This window comes from Pogona vitticeps, chromosome 6 (genome assembly GCF_051106095.1).
Source record: "Pogona vitticeps strain Pit_001003342236 chromosome 6, PviZW2.1, whole genome shotgun sequence".
In the NCBI taxonomy this organism is placed as follows: Eukaryota; Metazoa; Chordata; class Lepidosauria; order Squamata; family Agamidae; genus Pogona; species Pogona vitticeps.
Window position 1 is genome coordinate 115,771,848 of NC_135788.1, and position 20,094 is coordinate 115,791,941.

At 42.1% G+C, this 20,094-nt stretch overlaps 1 pseudogene across 1 annotated transcript; it reads right to left on the bottom strand.

Moving 5' to 3' along the window:
• Positions 1-1,368: 1,368 nt before the first annotated feature.
• Positions 1,369-11,201, bottom strand: LOC110070349 (vomeronasal type-2 receptor 26-like; annotated as a pseudogene). The gene is made up of 4 exons (XR_013537810.1): positions 5,863-11,201; positions 5,149-5,376; positions 4,193-4,319; positions 1,369-2,279 (listed from the first exon to the last, which is right to left on the bottom strand). The product of XR_013537810.1 is annotated as a vomeronasal type-2 receptor 26-like (transcript).
• Between the last annotated feature and the right edge of the window lie 8,893 nt (positions 11,202-20,094).

Below are 20,094 nucleotides of genomic sequence, written 5' to 3' on the forward strand. Positions count from 1 at the left end.
TTCCTATACTTCCTTGAGAAAGCTTATTTTATTCTTTTATTCTTTTCTGATAGTTTATATGTACAGTATTTATGTCAGAAGTTGTGTGTGTGTGTTTAGTCGTTTAGTCGTGTCCGACTCTTCGTGACCCCATGGACCAGAGCACGCCAGGCCCTTCTGTCTTCTACTGCCTCCCGGAGCATAGCTTTGACTATTCGGACTTTTGTCGGCAAGGTGATGTCTCTGCTTTTCAAGATGCTGTCAAGGTTTGTCATCGCTTTCCTCCCAAGAAGAAGGCGTCTTTTAATTTCAGGGCTGCTGTCTCCATCTGCAGTGATCATGGAGCCCAGGAAGATAAAATTTGACACTGCCTCCATATCTTCCCCTGTCAGAAGTTAACCGGTTCTAATTTTTACGGGTGTGTACAGCCTGACTGGCTATGAAGCAATAAAGGAAAGTTTCAACTGATATTTCATGGCTTTTTTAGTGTGGTGACCCTCTTCTATTTTCTCTCCTTGTTCATGAATTCTAAGCAAGAAACAGAGGTGTGTGTGTGTGTGTGTGTGTGTGTGAAACGTGCTTGTATGATTTTAACAACACAACAATTCTATAGCAAAGCACACAGAAATAAAGTACTTGTATTTGAATATTTAGGAATAAGACAAGAGAGATACTCTGGAACAGGCTTTTCATAAGAATCTTCATCACAATGAAATGGACCTTTATAATGGAAAGCAAGTCAGAAGCATTATATTATTCAGAAACAGATATGAAGGCAATATCTTTATTGTGGCCAACCGTAATTCCACTACAGTTTTTCAGTTTTTCCCAGATTATTTGTCAGGCTAGTTGGTAACAACAACAACAACAACAACAACAACAATAAAAAACAGAATCAAAGCATTGCAAATTCACGCAACCCTATTGCTTCACATCTACCAGAAATCTGAATCCTGCACCACACACCTCGTTTTAGCAACCTCCCTTTGCCATACCTGGGTTCAAAAAGGCTTGGTTGAGTGAATGGAGTCCAGTGAGATGTATCTGAGCCATCTCTGATTTGCTTTAGGCCATCATCTGCAAGGCTCAGCTGTTGGTTTCCAAAAGAGGTTTTGGACTTCTTTAGGGCTTCTGATGTCAATCACCTCGTTCTTTGGTGCTTCCTTCTTTTACTACAACAGGTGTCAACTATTATTCAAATTTTAGCAGTTTTTATTCCAAATATGACACAACACACTTTCAAGATTTCAAGGGGTGTGCAAATTGTCCCAAGTATGCCTGGAAACGTCTTGAACTGCCCAGTATCTTTTCCAGTAATGTAGAAATATACCTGCTTTACCTTATTTGGAAACTTTTATTCTGATACTGGAGCACATCTCTAATTAGTTGCTAGACACGTCAGTGCCCCTTCTCCCTTAGCTGGCCCTTTTTGTTCAGATCAGACCTTAGCGCTATAATGTAGCATTTGGGGCAAAAGATGCAAGCTAGCAAACCACAGCTGGAGGCCATGACAGAGAAGATCTCCACAGCCACCATGTATTTCCCTCTTGTACTCAGGTAGGTGGGAACAAAGGACACCCAAACACTGCAAAAGACCAACATGCTGAATGTAATAAACTTGCCTTCATTGAAACGGTCAGGTAACTTCCTGGCTAAAAAGGCTGCAATGAGGGTGAAAAAAGCCAGGACCCCCATGTAGCCCAAAGCACAATAAAACATGGTGACAGACCCTTCGTTGCATTTAATAATGAGTTTGTCAGACATTGTGTAGACATCTATGTCTGGATATGGGGGAGATGTACTCAACCAAGCAGTGTTAATACCCATTTGAAGAAGGGAGCAGAGCAAGACAACAAAATTTCCAAGTTTTTTGCCTACCCACTTTTGGAACATATTTCCAGGCTTGGCAGCAGCGAAAGCAACAACCACGGTTACAGTTTTGGCTAAAAGAGAAGACACTGCAACTGAGAAGACCATCACAACGCCTGTTTGTCTCAGGAGGCATGTCACCTCGTTGGGTTTTCCGATGAACATCAAAGAGCAGACGAAGGAAAGGAGGAGAGAGACAAGGAGAATATAGGTGAGGGTCTTGTTGTTGGCTTTGACAATGGGTGTGTCATGGTGCTTAACGATGATTCCAAAGACCAGAGTGGTCACCAGAGAAAAGAAGATGGCCAAAGCAGATAAAACAATGCCCAAAGGATCTTCAAAGGAGAGAAAATCTGGAATCTTAGGAATGCATTGGGTTTGCTGTTCGTTTGGAACGTGATCTTCTGAACACTTGGCACAATGATCCACAACTGAAAGAGGAGTATATACCTTGTTAAGATTGTCATCCTATAACCAGCCAAGCAATTGCCATGAGTAAGAGCTGTGAATAGCCTTCTGCATGGTGTTATAAATCTTCACTAGACTTAAGAAACAGCTTCTGAACAACCTAGCTAATGTGAGACCTGCTGTGCCAAATGGTGCCACAATCACAAATCTACGAGCCATGTTTTAAACCTCAGATAATACATTTGATCCTTCCAACGGTTGATTCTGGTGATTTCTGTGCAAATAGCCAGGGAATCTACTATCAGATTTTCATCCTGTAGGCATGTATTTCTTAAAAACAAATAAAATAAATGAATGAATATATGAGAGATAAGGGTCTCTTACTCTGAATGGATTTTTGGCCTTTAAGCCTACTATCATCACATGTACCCATTCTTTGTGTCTCTAATGCCGTCTGTCAGTTGAAGAAAAGGAGATGTACACTCTTTATACAGCCTTCTTGTGTTCTGGAATAGAGTTGAGATATTCTTTTTTTCCCCCTTTTTCTCTTCCTCAATTTAGGTTACTAAACTTTGCTGAAATGATATTATACTCTTAGGAGTCAAAGAGCAAGTGTAAGATTGTGGAAGGATAATTGCTGCATGAGATTTGAGCAGCCAAGCCACAATGTGAGGCTTGGCTGTGTGGGACCGATGCAGTACTGCACACGCACCCCGCTTAGAGAGAATGTTGCCCTTTTCTAATTGAAGACTAGAAAAATGGCGAAAACTAATCCCATCCTTAATTTACTCTACGATATTATCCCCTTATATTTCATTGCCTGCAAAGTCAGTTTCTAAATATTTGGAAAACTAAATTTCAAGGAAACTCTTTGAAACCTCTTCCAAAATTGTCTTGGTCTCCTCTAAATGGAATTGGCTGCATTATAGATGGAGGCCATGCTTCTATGAGGCAGTGTTTACCAAAGGGTGCACCATGATACCTGGGTGCACCACTGAGTCTACTGAGGGGCACCATAGGAAAGCAAAAAGCAAAGCAAAGCATGCTGCTTATATACCACCTCATAGTGCTTCAAGCACTCTCTAGGCGGTTTACAAGTTAATTATGCAGGCTACACATTGCCTTCCCCCCCCCAAGCTAGGTGGGCACTCATTTTACTGACCTCAGAAGGATAGAAGGTTGAGTTAACCTTGAGCCGCTACCTGGGATTGAACCCTGGGTCATGAGCATAGTTTTGGCTGCAGTACAGTGGTTTAACCACTGTGCCACAAGGCTCTTTGAAAGGGAAGGAAGCAGAGAGCAAGGGAATTCTGACTCTCAGCCCCAGCTTCTCTGCAGTATCTGGTGCTCTTGACCCAAGTGCCTCCTTGTGCTGTGTTGCTCTCAGCTGGTTGGTGCTGCCGGTTTTGGTGCTGCCCTGGCTGCTTGCTTGTGGGTGGACTTTGCTGTCTCCCAAGTGGCCTCCTGCAGCCCTTGGAGCTGCCTGTCCCTGACCCCACCCAGTGGCTCCACTCAGCCACAACTCCACAAGCTACCAATCAGTGGGCCGTGAAAAGCAAGGGTGGTGGGAGGAAGTGGGGGGCACCTCCATCCACACCACCATTGTCACCACCCTCATGAGAGGTGGCCCAGGCCAGCCCCACATTTCTCTACCTACCTCAACAGGCGATGGGGCTGAGTGGCCAGAAATGGATATGAGTAGGGGCGAGAGCTGCTCTTTCTGGCTCTGGGTCTTTGTGAGGTGCTCTGGCTCGGAGGTGGCTCTCAGGCAGCTGCAGAGGAAGAGGGATCCCACTCGTCTGCCGGAGACTGAAGGCACCAGTGAGCCAAACCAAAAGAGGAGGATTAACTGCGCATGAATGAGAGGCACCCCAGGGTTGGGAGGGAGCTGTGACTTGAAAAATTTTGGGAACCACTGTTACAAGGCGTAGCTCACCCTTCTGGTTGGAGAACATCCCATCTGGACAAGGAACACAGTCATAACAGCAAAACTTCTCCCCTTCCTTCTTTTGCTTCCCGTATCCTGGATGACAGTTTTCATTGCAAAGAGACGAGGGAGGCACCTATGGAGAAAGCAAAATGTAGACTCAAAAAACTAACCAAAAAACAGTTCTATTACATACATGAACTCCCAATAAAATAAAAAGATGAGGTTTATCTCTTTGGATTGAAAACACGTGTGCAGAAGTGATCCCTGTTAAGTGGAAGAGATGGCTACCATCCTTAGAACTCAAGAAAATGCCACATGCTTGACAAAATGAATATGAGTCACTCACTAATAGATCCTACAGAGTCAGATTAATTAAATAGTCGGCCAACAAGGGCAATATTTGCCATCACCTCTACTGATAATTCAAAGATGCCCTTATAAGCACTTTTAAGGTCTGCCATCTTTGTAATCTCACTCCCCATATGCATGTGGATGCATCCCTTTACTTTTATGCATTTATTCTACATTGGCTATATGGATTTCCCAGTGGTTTAGGTATCTGGCTGTGCAGCCAAAGGTTGGGAGTTCAATTCCCCGTTGTGGCTCCTGGGAGAAGAGCCAGCCTGTGTAGCCTTGGGCCAGCTGTACAGTCTCAGGGCACACCAGAAGAATGGACTGGTAAACCATTTCTGAATATTCCCTACCTGCCAAACCCTTGAAAAGGGTCATTATAAGTGAGAATTGACTTAATAGCCCATGATGATGGTGATGATGATGATGATGATGATGATGATGATGATGACGATGATGATGATGATGATGATTCTACACTACATACACAATAATTTCCTCTTTGCTGCTGTGAATTTTCTACCACTTCTTGAGAGTGGTCATAACTGACCAGATAGGCGGGATATAAATAGAATAAATAAATAAATAAAAATAAATAATTATTTCCCCACCTGAATCATATCTTTATGCCACTGAAGTTGCTCTTCATCAATGGAGAACATTTTGTCTGGTAGAGCTTGAGGATCCAGTTTTCCCACCTTTACTCTGGCATAGGAGCCATTAGGAAAAGTGACTAAGTTTGTAATATCTAAGCCAGATATCAATTCTCCATACTCATTAAATATAATCTCTCTTCCAACACTGTTGTTGAAGGACATCTTCTGAATATATGAATGTAACTACAGGGAATAAGAAAAACGATCTAAGAGACTAGACTATGTTCAAAACAAAGAGGATGAGTGCTATAACATCATGATGACCATTTTCAATGGATGTGACATCAACATGATCTATATTCTGTCATGACTATATATCCTATAATTCTATATGTCTATACTATACAGTATTTCTGTTCTTGATCATCCCAGAGTGTAGAACATGCAATAATGGGATCAAGCTACAGAAAGACAGATTTAAGCTGAATATCAGGAAAAACCTCTTAACTGTTAGAGCGGTACAACAATGGAACCAATTACCATACGAGGTGGTGAGCGCTCCAACACTAGAGGCATTCAGGTGAAAAATGGGCAACCATCTCTCAGATTTGCTTTGATTTGGATTCCTGCTTTGAGCAGGGGGTTGGACTCAATGGCCTTCTAGGACCCCTCCCAACTCCATTATTTTATGATTTGATGACAGCAGACTTGAGTAACAGTAGAAATTACCTGCCAGGCTTTCACATTCAAAGGCACCAATCTTCTCCCATCTTCCTGTCTTTTATATCTAGCCATGGATAAGTAAATGTTTAAGACATTTGCCAATGTGTACACTGCATTATAGATACTGTAGCTGAAGCTAGTCATGGTCATTTCAAAAAATGGCCTTGGAAGGGTCTCCAGCTTCTCCTCTCCAGTACAGGTTGAGCTGTTATCTGTTGCTTCCGGAGAACCTGGCATGAAACAATCAAATGCTTGCTCCCAGAAATCCGTGACAAAGCCATCGTCTTTTGCCTTATATGGCGTTATATTCTTAGGGAATTCCTGGAATCCTAGAAGCTCCTCTGAATGGACACTAAAAGAAATTGCACCATGGAAGAACTGAATATCCCACATCTTGTGTAACACATTCAATGCAAAATCAGTTTGGGCTGTTATAATCCACACCTTTCCACCTGATGCCATCTCTGTCAGTTTTACTCCCCATGCAATGGCTGTCAGCCACCTGATGACTACAATGTCTCCGTATAACACAACTACATTTGCTTTGCTCATCATGACAACTGGGGCGCTGTTCAAGATATAATAATACATGTCTACGAAGTTTGACATAGGGAGGTTACTTGGAACTTTGGTTGTGAAGGCTGAGCAGATTCCTTTATCGGAAAGCATTGGTTCTATAGTCTTCAAGAAATATTCTCCACTCTCGTCATCCAAAGTCATGAAACCAACCCATGTCCACCCGAAATGGAGAAGCAGCTGGACAATTCCATGGTACTGAATTGCTTCATTGGGAAACATATGGTAAAAGGAAGGAGATCTGGATTCTTTATTGACTTCTGGTCGAAAGGAACCATATGAAAACTGGAAAAGAATTGAGAAGGACATGTGAAGTTTCTCTAATTTTGAAGAAACATTTGATTTACCTTTATTGGAATTACTACTGAGAGACTCGCCTCCCTTAATGATCCATAGTATCCCTTCCAGCTCTGCAGTTCAAAGGCTCCTATCATTATTATTGAAGCTCAAAGGTTTATCTGAAGAAAAAAAAGTCACATTTTACTGAATGCAGACTTGATTTTTTTTTTCCCCTCATCTGTCCATGAGCAAAACATGTTGGATAAAGGATACATTTTTTAAAAATCCGGTTCCTTGCTGTGTAGAAAGAACACATTCTTTGGTTTTATGAGTGAATGTTTCTCCATAAGAAACACTGTTAGCATTGCTATTGTTTTATTAGTAGTGGTCACGAAGACCATTCTCCTCCCCAGACATAAACTCAAAATTTCATTCATTCTATCTGTACCAGTTTGAAAAATAGAAACTATGGTGCTATTCTCCCATGTTTTGGAGACATTTCACCTCGAAACTGAAGGCAATGTTTCCTTCTTTGACAAGATGTTAAACAACCCAGGGGAACTGAATTTAATACAGAGATCAATGCAAGGGGTAAAGCAGATATGTCTTTACAGCACCTTCTGAAACATAAACATCCCTAATAAAAAATGAATCCCAATCTCCAACAGTCACAATCCTACTCATGGTGTAATTGAAATGATGTACTTTCTGGAAGCAAATTTCAGTAATTTGCAAAACTCACTATTGTTGTGTTATTCAGTACTGCACTACCTTTGTACCTTTTCTGCAATTCACCACTAACAGTGTGTTAGCAATAAGATGTGTGTTATGAAGAGCTGAATGAACAGTCCACAGAAAGAGAAAACCCAATGTAGGTGAGAATAAGGACGATCCTACCTGTGGAATCTTGTAAAGATGCAATATGTCTGCTATCTGTGAGGAAGTATGGAATGTCAGTCCTCCAATAATTCCTATTAGATTTTTCTCAACATCACAGCTGTAGTTGGGGACAACCTGATGTGACTTGAAGAGAAGGTCTAGAGTAACACGATACGTCAATCTTGCATCATAGTAGGTGTCATAGATGTGGAACCCAAGAGTGATATTTGTCAAAATTTTGGGATTTTTATTAATCTCACGAATGGCAAATACCAAGGCAAGAATATACTGGTAGAATTTTGTCACCACTCTGTAAAAAAGGATGTTGAACAATCAGAATCCATAGGCAAGGCACGGTCTAGCCACAGATGCCAAGGTTAAGTCCCGTGGACATGAATGCAATATATTGTCTTGGGTTCAATTTCCTGAGATGCTCCCATAGAATTTGATCTCTAAATTGTATACATTACAAACAGTTCAATCCTCTGCCCAAATAGTAATCATAATGCATTGAAGATTACATACAACAGAAATACTGTATCCATTCAAAGAGGATATTTTTATGAATGCTGCTGTCTTCATCGTTAAACTTACAACCTAAAAATTATTCAGTGCACATGCACCTTTGAATTTTATTTCTGAAATTAAAATTTTTTTAAATTTTATTTTAATTTCTAAAGAACGAAAAGACAATTGAACATTTTACAAATATTAAATACAAAACTATTCCCCACTTTTCTCCAAATCACATTTCTGAAATTAAAATGGCTGGGGTGGCTAGCTTTGAATTTTTGTTATGTAAAAGAACTGTAAGCTCCATTCAGTGACTGCTACTGAGAATAAATTCCAGGGACTGCAGTTTCTCTATGTTAAATATGTGCTAGTCTCCTGCTGGATTCTTTTTTAAAAAGTAGGTAACAGCGGGGTCCACTAGTCCACTTAAGACACTGCATCTGTGTAGACTATCAATATACACCCTTTTCATCTAGCAGAAATAAGCTCAGACTTATTCAAATATTTTCTGTGGTTGAGAAGCATCCCGTGGTAGAGAACCTTCAAAACCAAAGTAGAACCTCATTTTTTATTTTCACAAGACTATCTATTATTAAAAACTTTTCTGTGGAAAATGCCCAGTGAGTTGATAAAGAGAAGGTGTTCAATGACAGTTTCTTTAAGCAAATGTTTTTGTATTTTTCACATTTGTTAAACTTCTAAATGGTCTAGAATCCAGTTACTGCCCAGCATTTATTTTTTCAAACTTTTGTTTCCATGTGGTAGTAAAATGCCACGTTAGCAAGCTTTCTCTTTGGGAACTCATTAGTAATATCATGATAAACATCATCTACAAACATTCCATAGAGTTAGCTCATTATAAGCAAGCATAGAATTGTATTAGATCAATAAATAGTTTCAATCTCATCTTTTTCTTTGGCACAAAGAGATGAATATTTTTAATTAGATGTCATTGATAGAATCTAATAAACCGTGCTTTATTTCAAGTTTGACTCTTTTTTTTAATTAATGAAGTAAAGAATAGTATCCCCGTATTTCATCGCTGTAAAATCCAGCACGTGACCAGGTATGAGCTCAATTTATTGTTATATAACACAAACACACATACAGTATAGTGGATATACAATGAAATAAAATGAGGAGGATGCAGAAACATATACCAAATAAAAAAGACCATAGAAAGCAGAGTACGGGAATCCAGCGTCACCGAATTGATCTGGTTTAGGAGCAAGAAGAATTCCTTACAGTGTAAGACCACTTGGCATCCTTGAAGGATGAATCGTGAAGTAAAGATCAGGTAAAAGAATTTCAGAAAAAGACACAATGCCACCAATGACTATTTCACTTGGCTGTTTCCACTCATGGCCAGTATATTCAGAATCCGTCCCTATGCAGTTGGAATCCTGTACTTTGCAAGCTCTGTGTGCGAGGTGGAATAGTACCAGTATCAGAATCTTCATCTTCCGTATGACAAGAAGTCCCGACATCATCTGTGACCGTCTCCAGCCTGATCATTATCATATACCTGGTCTGAACATGGTTCCCTCCCACTATGCCGGTCTTGAAAAGGGCTGTGATCATTTTATCTTTATCTTCCTTGGGATTCGCAATGCGTCTGTTCAATGCATCTCAACAAACACTGATTTGACCAGCATAATGGAAAGAAAAGTTTACACAGTAGAGCTCTGTGTTTCTCTTATTCCAGGCCATGGGTTTTAGTGACACTGAGGGATTAATTTAGCCCTTTCAGACTTGCCTGCTAATTTGTTCCAATGCCTTTCAAAACCCCATGGTAGGTTATCTAATGATAGGTCATCTAATGACAGTAATTTTGGTCTTTACAAAGGAAAGAATCCCTCCATTTTTGGACTGCAGATGATGTAACCCATAATGGACCCACAGATGCATAATTGCTTCTTAGCTTCCCTTGTGAGGCTTCACCCATGTGGTGCCCACAGTAAGCGCTAGAACCTCCTGCGATTCTTTAATCTAGTGGTTCCTCACCTTGGGTTCAGAAATGTTTTTGGACTACAACTCCTAGAAATCCTAGCCAGCACAGCCAGTCCTGTGCCTCCTTGATACGGGTTGGGCTTGATGACCCAGAGGGTCCCTTTGACCTCTGTAGTTCTAAGATTATTATTATGACTATTTTTACTTGGAGTTCACGGGTTAAAAAAGTTGTCACATATTTTTCAGTTTCTTTATTGGGGTTTGTAAGAAGGCTACTGTGAAATTTCTGGGTCAAAGTTTCTTAAGTCAAGTTTTTTTTAATGAACAATTACCTGAAAATGCTTAGCATCCCACAGTCCAGACGTTGGAACTCTATTAAAGAGATGTCATCAAGAAATTACTATTGTACTCCTCGAAGATAGATGTACTCCTTGAAGATAGATGGTGACTGGATGGGATTTGTTTTGCAGATATTGAATATTTTTTTAAAATATTCAGAGATCACGGGCTGGGCATACAGCTCAAAATGAAACATCAAGATTTGAAATATAGCAAGACTGAATTGAGAATCAGTAAAGCGCTGTATGAATCCAACTCTTTAATTTGAGGCTGCATCACATATAGAAAAAAGAAGCCATAAAATGTGGCAACCATTTGTTGTTTAGTCATTTAGTCGTGTCCGACTCTTCGTGACCCCATGGACCAGAGCACGCCAGGCCCTTCTGTCTTCCACTGCCTCCCGGAGTTGGGTCAAATTCGGTGACACTGTCCATCCATCTCATCCTCTGTCATCCTCTTCTCCTCTTGCTCTCACACTTTCCTAACATCAGGGTCTTTTCCAGGGAGTCTTCTCTTCTCACAAAATGGCCAAAGTATTGCAGCCTCAGCTTCAGGATCTGTCCTTCTAGTGAGCACTCAGGGTTGATTTCCTTCAAAAGGGTTAGGTTTGTTCTCCTTGCAGTCCAGGGGACTCTCAAGAGTCTCCTCCAGCACCACAGTTCAAAAGCATCAATCCTTTGGCAGTCAGCCTTCTCTATGGTCCAGCTCTCACTTCCATACATCACTACTGGAAAAACCATAGCTTTGACTATATGGACCTTACCTGCTGTTCCTTTTATCTCTTTACTCCCTACTTTAGCATTCCAGTCCCCCATAATGACAAGAACATCTTTCTTTGGTGTCAGTTCCAGAAGGTGTGGTACGTCTTCATAGAATTGGTTAGCCTCTTATAAAACATGCCAAATACATTGAAAGCCAGGACTTAGCTTTTTAAAAACAGACCTACTATGAGAAGCTTAGGGCGGACCTTTGCTGTCGACCATGTTGCAAAATTAGAACTCACAGGCCGAAAAAAACCCATAACTTTTGGAGGCAGTTTGCCATAAATTAAGAAATGTTCATAGGCATTTATCTGTTCCATGTTGAATTACATGACTCAGTATACAAGAGACAATGCCTATAGAGATTTCTTGATTTAAACAATTCACCTTCGAAAGTTTAGGTTTCCTATACAGTGGGGTCTTGACTTAAGAACTTAATCCGTATTGGAAGGCGGTTCTCAAGTCAAAAAGTCTGTAAGTCTCCATTGACCTACAGTGTATTGAAAACCGATTAATCCCGTAACAGGCCGTTTTTGTTCCATTTTAGTTTTTTTCTGGTCTGTAAGTCAAATCTCAGTCTGCAAGTCAAACCTAAATTTTGCGGCCAGAGAAGTCTGTAACTCAAAAAGTCTGTAAGTCAAGCCGTCTGTAAGTCAAGGGTGCACTGTATAACAACACATCAAGATTTCAATCATTGTCTTCATGTGAGATCACTTGGATTATGAATATGCAGGCCCTGGGATTGTATATCAAACAAGGCATACTAGTTAGCATTTTAGTTGCACTTGAGTAACAATATTTCTAAAGACCCTTCTTAAACAACAGGTCTTTAGAGCTGTTATATACATTGCATGCCTGCTGACACTGTCTCCACCAGTGTTTCAACTGGACAGCTAATGGTTCACTAGAGGTTGGCTGTTTGGCTCATTGTATTTACTCTTCTCATTCCTGGTACCTCCAACAGAAGGAATGTGGTGGTGGACAAGGGTTGACATGTTTCTCCACCTCATCTTTGGGCACCTTGAGATGTACCAACATTTCTGTCCAGAGGTTTTTACTGATTATTACTGGGCAAAAGTGAGCCCAAATCCATTTCCATTGTTCAGAGGGAATAGGCCATATACTTGGTGGAATATAATTTCTCCCCTCTCTGAGCAACAGAATGGGCCAGTACTTTGATTAAATGAGTTCATGCATTGTTTAATATAGCAATATCCACAGAAATGTTCAGTGACAAATCAAACTTGTTGTGTTGTGTTGTAAATCAAACGTATCATTCACATTTGTCAGAAAAAACTTGAAAAGTGCTTTAACTTTGGGTGAGAAGCAGTTAACAGATTTAAAAAAAAAGGAGTCAGCTTCTAGGATTTTCTCTTGCTTGGTGTCTCTGAGAGTGAGCACAAGATGGTATCCTGTAAACCAGCAGTCCCCAACCTTTTTGGAACCGTGGACCGATAGGGGGACGGGCTGCATGCCGGGGGGGGCAGGGACACCCCTGCGTTCAGGGGTGGGTGTGTCCTGCTCACGGGTGGGTGTGTCACGCTCATGCACATGCGTGCAAGCATGAAATGCCCCCCACGAGCGCGACGCACCCTCCACGAGCACAACATGCCCACTGCAAGTGCGACACGCCCACCCGTGAGCACGACATGCCCACCATGTGGGTGGGCAGAGGAGCAGAGATCCATCTCCATGGCCCAGTCCTGGGAAGTCCATGGACCGGCATTGTGCCACAGACCGGGGGTCAGGGACCCCTGCAGTAAACCATCTGGACTGCTCCCAACAGTGTTGTCAACATCCAGGCTGCCCTTTGCAATGAACAGCTTGGCATTCATTTTCCTGCTCGTAATGCACTTCTTGGCATTTTGAATTGGGTCAGAATTCATGAATCAGTACCAGGTTTTTCATAACTTGAAACATATGCAGCAGACTAACCCACCTTCGTACATACAGATGTCACGGATTGCAGCTCCCAACATCCCCAATAAACTCAGATCTTTGACATGCTGCCTGGTAGTCTAGAGACCCACATACAGTGGTGCCCCGCATAGCGACGTTAATCCGTTCCAGTATTAACGTCGCTATCCAGATTCTTTGCTATGCGGGAGGGGAAAACCCATAGGAACGCATTAAACTCCGTTTAATGTGTTCCTATTGGGGGAAAACTCACAGCTAAGCGAAGAATCCCGATCTGGCCACCATTTTTGCCGCCTCGATAAGCGAGGCGTGAAAACGCTGCGGGCGGCCATTTTCCCCCAGCTGGGCGGAGCTGTGGACGACTCCCGCAGGTTGCGCCACCCAGCTGGGGGGAGAAGGTTCAGAGCCCCCACGGTGGACGCTTCCCCGGAGGTTGCTCTGAAGGCTGCACCTCCCAGATGGGCGGCGCTGCCTTCAGAGCAACCTCAGCCTCCACTGGCGGCGCTCGGAAGCAAGCCCCGCCTAGCTGCGGGGCTTGCCTCCGAGCACTGGCGGTGGACGCTTTCCCGGAGGTAGCTCTGAAGGCTGCGCCTCCCAGATGGGCAGCGGTGCCTTCAGAGCAACCTCAGCGTTCACACCGGCACTCAGAGGCAAGCCCTACCGAGCGCCGGCGGTGGACGCTTCCCTGGAGGTTGCTTTGAAGGCAGCACCGCCCAGCTGGGCGGCGCTGCCTTCAGAGCAACCTCCAGGGAAGCGTCCACCGCCGGCACTCGGAGGCAAGCACCGCCTAGCTGGGGGGAAATGGTACCTATGGGGAAAAATCGCAAAGCAATTTTTCCTCATAGGGGCCATCGGTATGCGATCACTTTTGCAATCGCAAAATCCGCATCGGTATGCGGATTCGTTGTTAAATGGTGCACTCGTTATACGAGGCACCACTGTATCTTAAAGACATTACTCTGGTGAAGACAAGCGGAGATGAACTATGAACAAGCCGACAAAGCCGCGAAATGTTCTTGGTATTCTACTTGGAATTCCAGGAGAGTCAAAATGTAGTGACTGTTAAAATGTTGCTCATTATGATGTTACACAAGTTTTTAGATCTGTGGAACAATTTCATTAAGTACCCTCCTTTTGTAAAGGGATTCTATTGCACGTTGCTTAATATGACAGATTTGGGCATGAAAGGGGTCACTATAAGTTAGAACTGTCTTGACAGCATATTATTATTATTTATTTATTTGTTGATAGTCCTTCTTGTCATACAGATACCTGCAAGTAATAAACTATGAGATAAAGTTAGGACACTAAGCAGCTATTCTTTGTTGTTCATGAAATCAAACATAGCTGCTTGGTAACGATAATGTGTTAATTTCAGTAAAGAGAGGTGCCATTTCCCAGCAATTAATTGTGGTGATAGAAAGTATGTTCCGAAGGCCATTTATTAAGAAGCAAGCTTTAAAGAGTTCACTTATTCCCAAGTATGTCACCTTGTTAATTCAAGCAAAAACATTTTAAAATCAGATAACTTCCCCCCTTAGTTTTCCACAGCTACACAAACTTGGATTTTAATTCCATATTGTTTACATTAGTCAGTTGTAGTGTTAATGGAGAAGAAAGAAATGATTGTCAAACTTAAAATCTCTCCAGCAATACACGGCAACAGGGGACCCACTCATAGACTGTAAATCCTGAAGAGATGGCTACAAACATCTTGTTTTGATTCAGTCTTGTCTCTGCAGAGTCCTTTTTTCAAGTTCTGAATGTCGCAGCGGGATATTATGTAAACTTTAAGCCTTGCTCACTGACTCTGATTATGACCTGTGCAAAAAGCTCATGGCATAATCAAGATGAATGCTAAAGCTCAGTGCTTTGAGTTTGCAATAATTGCAGAGTTCATACCTGTTTCCCCTGAGATTGTGTAAGTGGCAGAAACACAAAAAGATATTTGTTATTTCTAATATTGGTTCAGTTCTTATTTTTCCTACTGTATGCCCAGGGGAATCTGACTTCAGCCTGGTTCAACAGTGCTGGTGTGCAGAAAATATGGCCCTCCTGATTATGGTGAACTACATATCCTCTCATCCTTAAACATTGACCTGGTTATCTGAGGAGGATAGAAATGAGTCCAAGGAGGGCTACAGGTTTCTCATATCTGAGCTAGTGAATATCCTTGATTAGAATGTCTGAGCTGGTGAATGTCCTTGATTGGAACCAGACAGAAAGCTGATATACTGTTGAGACAGAAATGCCTATATTCTCACTGTCACTCCCTTTGGCTCTTATTGTTTGAGTGCAGTAGTATGTCTGAATGAAAACATAAAAGGTTAATGCTGGGAATTCAGAGGGTTGAGTTGCCATTCTCTTAACCACATGTACAAAAATGTACTGTAAAAGGGTTCCTGTTAAAGGCCATTTGACAACAGCTGGAAGGTTGATTGTCTTCAAGGACATCCTAGAGTATCTTCAGTGAAATGGAAAGACAGTCCTGGATCAGAGGAACTTTTCAGCTAATCCAGTGGGACTGTTCGTATGCCAGTCTTTCACACACCATTGCAAATTCATAAGTGGAGCTGAACTGCAATCATTATTCCTCTGTTGTTCATTCTTATGATCCAACACTTAAATACCTCAGGGTGTGAAGTTCTCCTTTGGTCATGTCTGCTAAAGATGTTCACTAGGTGAAATGGTGTGGGGCCACAGGAGAAAGGAAGGGTTTCAGCCTTCCTGACTACACTGTTCTGTGTGGTGGAGACAGTAAGTCAACACTGTGCAAGAACACAGTGGCTAACAGGATGGTTGCCATTCTTGACACAACACTTGAAATCCAGTTTTTTAGCATAGGAAGTCACACTAAAATTGGCCCTGCTTGGTAGAGTACATCTCCCCCATATCCGGACATAGATGTCTACACAATGTCTGGCTTTGGTGAGTCAATTCTTCCATATGTTCTGTTGATTCAAGTGAGTCTCCTTTAGGAAGTCTTCCTTAGGAAGAACAACCTGCAGGACATGGCCAAAGAACCCAAAAAACCCACAACAACCATGAGTTTCATTGCAACTTATTACACTGAAGTAAGTCACAACTGATGATGATGTGCTATCAAGTCAATTCCAACTTATGGCAAGCCTTTTCAGAGTTTTCCAGGTAGAGGACCACTCAGAAGTGGTTCGCCATTTTTTTTTCCCAGGACCACCCTGGGACTGTGAAGGTTGACCAAGGCCACCCAGGCTGGCTTTACTTATAGAGGCCCAGTGGGGAATTGAACTCCCAACATCTGGCTCTGCAGCAAGGTACCTAAACTACTGAGCAGTAGACCAATTTGAACCAATAGAACTTATGGAGGAGTTGGCTTACCAAATCCCCACTGATTTAATGGGCCTACTGTAGTTGGGACTTCCTATGATAAGCAGTAGGATTTCAGTCAGTATGAATTTAAGGGAATAGGGGTGATCCAGTAGAAAAGTATATGCCATGCTAGTGCCTCCCCTTCACGGATTGCTGCCTTGTCATGGCGAAGAGGCTTCAGTAAATCAGAGAAGCTATGGGCTATGCCGTGCAGGGACACCCAAGACGGACAGGACATAGTGGAGAGTTCTGACTAAACGCGATCTACCTGGAGCAGGAACTGGCAAGCCACTCCAGTATATTTGCCAAGAAAACCCCATGAACAGAAACAAAAGGCTAAAATATATGACGCTGGAAGATGAGCCCCTCAAGTCGGAAAGCATCCAACATGCTACTGAGGAAGAGCGGAGGACAAGTAGAAGTACGTAGTTCCAGAGCTAATGAAATAGTTGGGCCAAAGCTGAAAGGACGCTCAGCTGCAGACATGCCTGGAAGTGAAAGGAAAGTCTGATGCTGCAAAGAAAAATACTGCATAGGAACCTGGAATGTAAGATCTATGAACCTTGGTAAGCTGGATGTGGCCAAATAGGAGATGGCAAGAATAAATATTGACATCCTGGGCGTCAGTGAACTAAAATGGAAGGGAATGGGTGAATTCAGTTCAGGTGATTATCATATCTACTGTCGTGGGCAAGAATCCTGTAGAAGAAATGGAGTAGCCCTTATAGTCAACAAAAGAGTGGGGAATGCTGTATTGGAATACAATCTGAAAAATGATAGAATGATTTCAATACAAATCCAAGGCAGGCCTTTCAACATCACAGTAATCCAAGTATATGCACCAAAGACCAATGCTGAAGAGCCTGAAATTGAACAATTCTATGAAGACTTACAACACCTTCTGGAACTGACACCAAAAAAAAATGTTCTTCTCATTATAGGGGACTGGAATGCTAAAGTAGAGATGTTGAAAGGTCTGCCTTGGATTCGTATTGAAATCATTCCATCATTTTTCAGATTGTATCCCAGTACAGCTTTTCCCACTCTTTTGTTGACTATGAGGGCTATTCCTTTTCTGTTATGGGATTCTTGCCCATAATAGTAGATATGATAATCGTTTGAATTGAATTCGCCCCTTCCCATCCATTTTAGTTCACTGACACCCAGGATGTCAATTTTTGTTCTTGCCATCTCCTGTTTGACCACAAACAGCTTACCAAGGTTCATAGATCTTACATTTCAGATTCCTATGCAGTATTTTTCTTTGCAGCATCAGACTTTCCTTTCACTTCCAGGCACGTCCACAGCTGAGCGTCCTTTCGGCTGTGGCCCAACCACTTCATTAGCTCTGGAGCTACTTGTACTTGTCCTCCACTCTTCCTCAGTAGCATGTTGGACACCTTCCGACCTGAGGGGCTCATCTTCCAGTGTCATATCTTTAGCCTTTTGTTTCTGTCCATGGAGTTTTCTTGGCAAATATACTGGAGTGGCTTGCCAGTTCCTGCTCCAGGTGGATCGTGTTTAGTCAATACTCTCTACTATGACTTGTTCATCTTGGTTGTCCCTGCACAGCATAGCCCAGAACTTCTCTGAATTACTCAATCCCCTTCACCATGACAAGGCAGCAATCCATGTAGTCTGGGAATTATAGTCCAAACATATCTGGGGAACCAAGATTAGGAACCACTGTGTTAAAGCAATAATACAATATACCAATGGAGCTAGTTTAAAGTACATGCATGGTTATCAATAGCTTGCAATGCATTGCCAGTGTTAAACTAGAATTCATGAAATGTGAATGCAATCTTTATTTATATACACTTGTTTTGGATGTTTTCTGTGGAATTTCCTCTTCTACTTATTTTGAGAGAGGGTTAGGAGTTCTATACATATACATAGTCACATCACTCTCTGAGGAGAAGGTGATTATTTTATTTGAGGATAAGATTTTTTTTAAAAAGCATTTTCTTCTGTTAACAAAACAAGGCTGGAGAGAAAGAATGGAAAATTTTAAAAATTGCAGCATTTTTTTTATATTTTAATTAAAAATTCATTCTCTGAAACACTTGCAAGATATCCAGGTTGTAGGAAGTGTTAAGAGGCTTCAAGATTTACATTGGTTTAGCATTAAGCTTAGGGTGAGAACTGATACCTCTTACTTGCATTTCCTCAGCTGACTAAGAAAGAAAAATTTGTTGGGTCAGGCCAACGTCAAGATGTTGATAGGACAATAGATACATTCAGACAATTTTTTCCCGCCCCTCAAAAGGAAGTAAGTACGTTACTAAACACACCCAAGTGTCTGAGGAAAGGTGCCATAAACACACATGGTGAAATGAACTGGTTAGACTTCAAGGCACGTTATCTCTTTTGTTTTTGTTTTTGGTGCACTTAAGAAAATACAATATACCTAGCAATATACAGTGGTGCCTCGCTTAACGAGCACACCGTATAATGACGAAATCACATAGCGATCCGTTTTTTTGGATTCCTGATGTGATCGCTTACCGATGGGCCCTATGGCCGAAAATCGCTTTACGAAGATCGGTAAGCGTTTCGCTTACCAATCTTCGCAAAACGAAGCCCCGACGATCAGCTGTTCGGTGGACAAAATGGCCGCCGGAAGCTCCGTAATGGCCGCGCGCAGCGTTTTCGTGCCCTCCCCTCGCTTAACGAGGGTGCGAAAATGGCTGCCGGCCATAGGAAACCTCGCTGAACGGTGAGTAAAGGAGCCTTTTGGAACGCATTAAACAATGTTTAATGCATTCCAATGGCTTTCCCTGTCCCGTTCAGCGATGTTTCGCTATAGCGAAGGTTAATCCGGAACGGATTAACCTCGCTATGCGAGGCACCACTGTACACTAGATTGAGGACATTATTTACACCTATTTAGGTAGTAATTCTGCCACATACTATATTGCGGATCTATTTCAGTGTGGATTCTGCAAGAAAACAGGACTCTAGAGTCGTGAAATGTCCTGTCACAGTATATGAGGGCTACTGTCCATAAGATGACCGTAGGGAGAATGTTTGGTGAAATGTGATAAACGTGTGTGTGTGTGTGTGTGTGTGTGTGTGTGTGTGTTAGCATGAGTGACACAATCTACAATGGAATGGGCAATTATCTCCTCACAAACTGTCCAATTAATCGCTATTACATCACTTTGCACTGGAAGTCCCTAAGAGGTTTGAGTGACTTCTAGGAAGAGCAAAAACATAATATTGTCTTTGTTTTGTACTACAAGAGTTAAATAGTGTCCATCAATCTGAACTGAATTTAGAGCATACGGCTGTGAGGCAAAGCATCTAAGTACTGGTGTCTACATGTTGGCAGCTGTGCCAAAGGCTTTACCCCTACAATGTCACAGAAAGCGAACTGGTGGCTGAACGAAAGATTTTTAAGGAAGTGGGTGGTGTCTGTCATATTGATCCTAGCTCTGCTGCTGCTGCTGCTACCGGTGGCCGTCTGCCGTTTTCCTACTGGTCAATGTTCCATCAGGGAGACATCTCCTATTCTTCCTCGGTATTATGCACCAGCAGACATCCTCATTGGTGGCATTCTTTCGCATACCTGGATTGTCTATGATATGATAAATTTCACACTACCTCCTATTCAGGATCTGGATGTTCTACCCATGTATGGAAGTTCTTTATCTTGCCTTGCCTTGCCTTGCTT